The sequence below is a fragment of the Schistocerca nitens genome, chromosome 1 (genome assembly GCF_023898315.1).
Source record: "Schistocerca nitens isolate TAMUIC-IGC-003100 chromosome 1, iqSchNite1.1, whole genome shotgun sequence".
NCBI lineage: Eukaryota > Metazoa > Arthropoda > Insecta > Orthoptera > Acrididae > Schistocerca > Schistocerca nitens.
The window spans coordinates 1,229,222,876-1,229,229,458 of record NC_064614.1 but is presented as its reverse complement, the minus strand read 5'-3'; the positions used below and the strand labels follow the sequence as shown (position 1 = coordinate 1,229,229,458).

Here is a 6,583-nt window from a genome sequence, read left to right as displayed (position 1 = left end):
ATCTACTCTGTAGGAATCAACATGGATTCCGTAAACAGCGATCGTGTGAGACCCAACTCGCTTTATTTGTTCACGAGACCCAGAAAATATTAGATACTGGCTCCCAGGTAGATGCTATTTTTCTTGACTTCCGGAAGGCGTTCGATACAGTTCCGCACTGTCGCCTGATAAACAAAGTAAGAGCCTACGGAATATCAGACCAGCTGTGTGGCTGGATTGAAGAGTTTTTAGCAAACAGAACACACCATGTTGTTATCAATGGAGAGACGTCTACAGACGTTAAAGTAACCTCTGGCGTGACACAGGGGAGTGTTACGGGACCATTGCTTTTCACAATATATATAAATGACCTAGTAGATAGTGTCGGAAGTTCCATGCGGCTTTTCGCGGACGATGCTGTAGTATACAGAAAAGTTGCAGCGTTAGAAAATTGTAGCGAAATGCAGGAAGATCTGCAGTGGATAGGCACTTGGTGCAGGGAGTGGCAACTGTCCCTTAACATAGACAAATGTAATGTATTGCGAATACACAGAAAGAAGGATCCTTTATTGTATGATTATCTGATAGCGGAACAAACACTGGTAGCAGTTACTTCTGTAAAATATCTGGGAGTATGTGTGCGGAACGATTTGAAGTGGAATGATCATATAAAATTAATTGTTGGTAAGGCGGGTACCAGGTTGAGATTCATTGGGAGAGTCCTTAGAAAATGTAGTCCATCAACAAAGGAGGTGGCTTACAAAACACTCGTTCGACCTATACTTGAGTATTGCTCATCAGTGTGGGATCCGTACCAGATCGGGTTGATGGAGGAGATAGAGAAGATCCAAAGAAGAGCGGCGCGTTTCGTCACAGGGTTATTTGGTAACCGTGATAGCGTTACGGAGATGTTTAATACACTCAAGTGGCAGACTCTGCAAGAGAGGCGCTCTGCATCGCGGTGTAGCTTGCTCGCCAGGTTTCGAGAGGGTGCGTTTCTGGATGAGGTATCGAATATATTGCTTCCCCCTACTTATACCTTCCGAGGAGATCACGAATGTAAAATTAGAGAGATTAGAGCGCGCACGGAGGCTTTCAGACAGTCGTTCTTCCCGCGAACCATACGCGACTGGAACAGGAAAGGGAGGTAATGACAGTGGCACGTAAAGTGCCCTCCGCCACACACCGTTGGGTGGCTTGCGGAGTATAAATGTAGATGTAGATGTAGATGTAGATTAATCCCAGAACCCGATGATTACACCAACTTACTTTAAAACTTATTAAGCATCGCGCGATTAGCCGAGCGGTCTAGGGCGCTGCAGTCATGGACTATGCGGCTGATACCGGCGGAGATTCGAGTCCTCCCTCGGGCATGGGTGTGTGTGTTTGTCCTTAGGATAATTTAGGTTAAGTAGTGTGTAAGCTTACGGGATAATGACATTATCAGTTAAGTCCCATTTTTGAAAACTTATTAAGTCCCTCGTAAAAGAGCAAACTTCGCTCTTACCTAGTCATGGATGTGTCAAATAAGCCCGTACAACGTACTAAGAAAGTCTGTCAATTTAACCTTAATTCTAGAGCGTATGTATGTTGTATTTCAGCACTAGTTGGAATGACTATAAATGCAGGTAGTGCATTTATAACGTTGTCTCCGGCACTGTGTTTAAGGAAGAACAAACCAAGATGCTGGTCCCGGGCGTGATTTATATAAGAGAGGAGGTTATTCCAAAAGTCGGGTTCCCGCTACTGTAAAGGACTTGGAGAAGGTGACTGAGCGAGCGATGCAGTGGAACAGAGAGGATTTTATTATGATTGGACGGAACAGAGAGGATTTTATTATGATTGGTCTGTCATGTTGTTCCGACACAAGCGTTAAGGATGAGGAGAGATATGAGGGACAGTGTACATTTATAAGGCAGTAGATGAGACAGAGTGTATGGAAATCTCTGAGTTTGTCTGCACGCAGCCAGGACAATTTTGCTTATGCTGGTGAAATGTGATCAAAAAGTCGAACGTCACAGATGTATCGGACGCAGGCATTCATAACCAGTTCCAGACGTCGCGAATTTTCCTGAGAGAGGCCTTGTAGGATAATATCGCTGTAGTCAATGACTGGGGGCATAAGCGTTTGTACTAATTTCGTTTTCAGATGGAAACGGAAGAGTTTTTTATATTTTTGTAGGACATGAAGGGGTGCTGATGCTTTTTTTGCACACTGCAGTTACATGCTCTGTCCAATTTAGATTTTCATCTATTATTACTCCCAAACTCTTTGCTGAGGTAGATAAATTAATATTTGTTCCATTTAGGATAAGAAATGGTACGGATTACCGATGTTTTGGGCTAATGAGCTTAGAGTGACCAACAAGTACCGCTTGGGTTTTGGCAGGTTTAATTGAGTTTCACAAAATGATTGATCGTTTACGGGGGCGCTAACGCCACTTCTCGACTTTCGCGTTCCACAGAAGGCGGTAAACAAGTGTCGGCGCGCTCTTGCGTCACGGCCGCTGCAGCCTGGCGCGCAGCTGTGTGACGCCGAGGCAAAGGGCACTCGTCACGACACAAGGCTCGCAGCGCAGCCGGGCGATGACCCGGCGTCCAACGGCGGCTTGCGACAGCGGCACCAGTAAAGACCGGGACTCCGGAGGACGACGCCGCCTGCCGGAAGGGCACAAGGGCACAGGGCACGGGGCTCTCTCTGCTGACGAGGGGCACCGTCACGAAGCAGATAGCGGCCGTGGCGGCTGCAGTAGAGGACACCGTTGCGGCTGACGGCCCATCTGCGTCGCGGAACGGTACACCGGACATTGTGGCGTAAGCGAGGAGGCGGCGAAACAAGGTACGCGGGACGACAGTGGAGGCACGACAGGTGTTGCGAAATGCGGAGCTACGGACGCTGGCCGAGTCGCTAGACTTTCCCTACACAGACGCGGGTCCAAATTTCATTTTGTTACCAATCATAAAGTCAGGGTATGACCCCAGGCACATTGAAACGGCAGTAGGAATAAGAGGAACGTTTCATTATGAAAACTGAAAATCATATTACGGCATGAAAGGAAGAATGAATTGATTGTTGGTGTTAATAACGATCATCCTAGCCAGCCGGAGTGACCGAGCAGTTCTAAGCGCTTCAGTCCGGAACCGCGCGACCGCTACGGTCGCAGGTTCGAATCCTGCCTCGGACATGGATATGTGTGATGTCCTTAGGTTAGTTACATTTAAGTAGTTCTACGTTCTAGGGGACTGATGACCTCAGCTGTTAAGTCCCATAGTGCTCAGAGCCATTTGAACCATTTTGAACGATCATCCTCCTTTACCTCCTCTGCATTACTGCAGATGATGTGTCACTGAGCACATTTGATCTGTTCATGCAGTACACGTTTCCACTGCACTGTGTGGAATACGAAGGTTCTGCTATGGTTCACTAACTTGCTGTCTTCAAGTTGATGTCCCCAGCGCAGAAAACAGCACGCAGGTCGTAGGTTCTGTATCTTGAGGCTGAAACCGACTTTTAGCAAGATTCTGTTCTGAAATAATGTATAACGTCTTTGGGATGTCACTCGCGAATTTTAATATAGCCACACGAGAAGACTACATGATCTTAATACAACACCTTCTGATACAGCGAAGTACATGATCAAACACAATGTTTACGAAAATGTGTCTTTACACTATTTGTGGCACTCGTCTGTGCCTCATGACTACCGGAGTGAATCATTTAATACTGAATACTGGCAAACACATCCAGCCACAGACAACATGACTGTACATCTCGACTGCCTAATCCAGAGTGACGAACAGGAACTTAAATAAAAATTGGAAACACATCCTACGACAAACAACATGTCTGTTCTTCTCGACTGTCTAATCCAGAGTGACGAACAGCCCGAAACACTTCGCGCGCCATTCCAGAAAAGGGCGTGACCCGAACACTTCCGAAGTGCTTCGTCTCCAATTTTGTCAGTCTTTTGTTTTTTATTTAAATTGTTTTCAATAATTGTAAAGTGACAGATTGATAGTCAGCTATTGAGAGATATTTATATTAAAAAGCGAAGTCATTCCAATGAGTAGTTTAACTAATTATAATAACTATAACGTTTTGTCACCCTTGCTCCGAACACAGGAGCCAATCACAGAGCAGTAGCATTATGCAGGCGGTCTTTCTCACGGGAATGGTACCGAATCTAACATCTGTCACAGGTACCTCACACCACATTTCGTCATCTATATACTTCTTGCATCTCCACTGCTCTGGGAACAGCTTCTTGGAGCTTAATATGATGGCTGACTAAGCCAGAAATATTACAATATTCAGGGACGCAAGTCAATAACAGACAGATTAAAACTGTCTGCCCGACCGAGACTCGAACTCGGGACCTTTGCCTTTCGCGGGCAAGTGCTCTACCAACTGAGCTACCGAAGCACGACTCACGCCCGGTACTCACAGCTCTACTTCTGCCAGTACCTCGTCTCCTACCTTCCAAACTTTACAGAAGCTCTCCTGCGAACCTTGCAGAACTAGCACTCCTGAAAGAAAGGATATTGCGGAGACATGGCTTAGCCACAGCCTGGGGGATGTTTCCAGAATGAGATTTTCACTCTGCAGCGGAGTGTGCGCTAATATGAAACTTCCTGGCAGATTAAAACTGTGTGCCCGACCGAGACTCGAACTCGGGACCTTTGCCTTTCGCGGGCAAGTGCTCTACCAACTGAGCTACCGAAGCACGACACACGCCTTGTACTCACAGCTTTACTTCTGCCAGGTCTCGAGTTCGAGTCTCGGTCGGGCACACAGTTTTAATCTGCCAGGAAGTTTCACATCAGCGCACACTCCGCTGCAGAGTGAAAATCTCATTCTAATAACAGACAGGTTGGTGAGACACATGAACGAAGAGGAGGGAAACAAGAGATACAGCCAAAGTACATACAGGGTGATTCTCATTAACGTTTAAAAACCTCCGAACCAACGTAAAGGACACTGAGGCATTTAATTTATAATAAGATACATGGGGGGGGGGGGGGGACACAATGACTTTGCCGCAGTAGTAACACCGGTTCCCGTCAGGTCACGGAAGTTAAACGCTGACGGGCTTGGCTAACATTTGGATGGGTCACCGTGCGGGTCTGCCAAGTGCTGTTGTGAAGCAGGGTGCGCTCAGCCCTTGTGAGGCCAGATGAGGAGCTGCTTGATTGAGAAGTAACGACAGCGGTCACAGAAACTGACAACGGCAGGGAAAGCCTAAGAGCTGAGCATGGCACGGTGGCCGGTCGTTGGAACTTAAAGGTCTGTTTGGACGGAAAAAAAAAAAAAAAAAAAAAAAAAAGACACATGGGGTCGCATTGTTTGGAAATAACCCAAAAGTTGACAAGTGTTTAACATGTGACGTCAGTAACGTGTCGTCATCACAGGACGTGCCTCACCGCATGTGGTTGAGCTGTCGGTCTATCGCACCTGAACAGCCAGATATTCACGTCAGTGTTGTTCCGGGCCTATGTGTGCGAATTCGGGCCGTTACGCTCAGGTTTCGAGTCTTGCGACTGGCGGGCAGTATCTTTTCATTACGTTAGAAATACGTGTCTAAAGTGAGATAAGACCTGTTACTTTATTTACCGGTCTGGCGGTCTCTGCTTTATTGGTTGCTTGGTTGATTTGGGGGAGGGGTCCAAACAGCGACATCATCGGTCCCACCGGATTGGGAAAGGATGGGGAAGCAAGTCGGCCGTGTCCTTTCGGAGGGACCACCCAGTCATTTGCCTGAAGCGGTTCTGGGAAACCACGGAAAATCTAAATCAGGATGGCCGGACGCAAGTCTGAACCCTCGTCCTCCAGAATGCGAGTACTGTTTGCTAACCACTTCGCCACCTTGCTCGGTGCTGGTTTATTATAAAGGACAGTACAGCAAAAACTTACCGTACTGTATCGCAAGTAAATGAGTATAAGCTTCCAAATTGCGTCGTTAGCAGCAAGTGGTCTACGTTTTCCATGCAAAAAGAAAGAAGGGACAACAGCAAAGAAAGACAAAATAACAACAGCTTTTACTTGTTTACAGATGGGACAATTATTCTGTGTCTTCTGCGTTTACAACAGATCATAGTTACAAAAGGTGTTCGAAATTTGTACCGTTTGCTCGAATGCAAGTATTGCATCGCTCACTCGTTCCTTCGCCACCAAGCCGAACTGTTACACTCGTGGCAAGGTACGTTATCTGGTACATCAGACGTTCAATATCTACATCTACACAGATATTCCGCAAGCCACCGTACGATGCGTGGCGGAGGAAACCTTCTACCACTGCTTGTCATTTCCTTTCCTGTTCCACTAGGAAACAGAGCGAGAGAAAAACGACTATCTGTATGCCTCCGTATCAGCCCTAATTTCTCTGTCTTCGTGGTCCTTATGCGTATTTTGGTTCTCTAAATTTTCTCAATACTGTTTCTGGAAATGAACGTCACCTTCCCTCCAGAGATTCTCATTTGCGATCCTGAAACATCACCGTTACACTGACACGTTGTTCGCACCTACCGGTAACAAATCTAACAGCCCATCTCTGAACTGCTTCTTGTCTTCCTTCAGTCCTGGTACGGATCCTAACCACACGGGCAG

At 46.7% G+C, this 6,583-nt stretch overlaps 1 non-coding gene across 1 annotated transcript; it reads right to left on the bottom strand.

The window, feature by feature from the left end:
* Nucleotides 1–4,328: 4,328 nt before the first annotated feature.
* On the bottom strand, nucleotides 4,329–4,403 carry Trnas-cga (transfer RNA serine (anticodon CGA)). Its single transcript has one exon. It is a non-coding gene; the product is annotated as a tRNA-Ser (tRNA).
* Nucleotides 4,404–6,583: the final 2,180 nt, after the last annotated feature.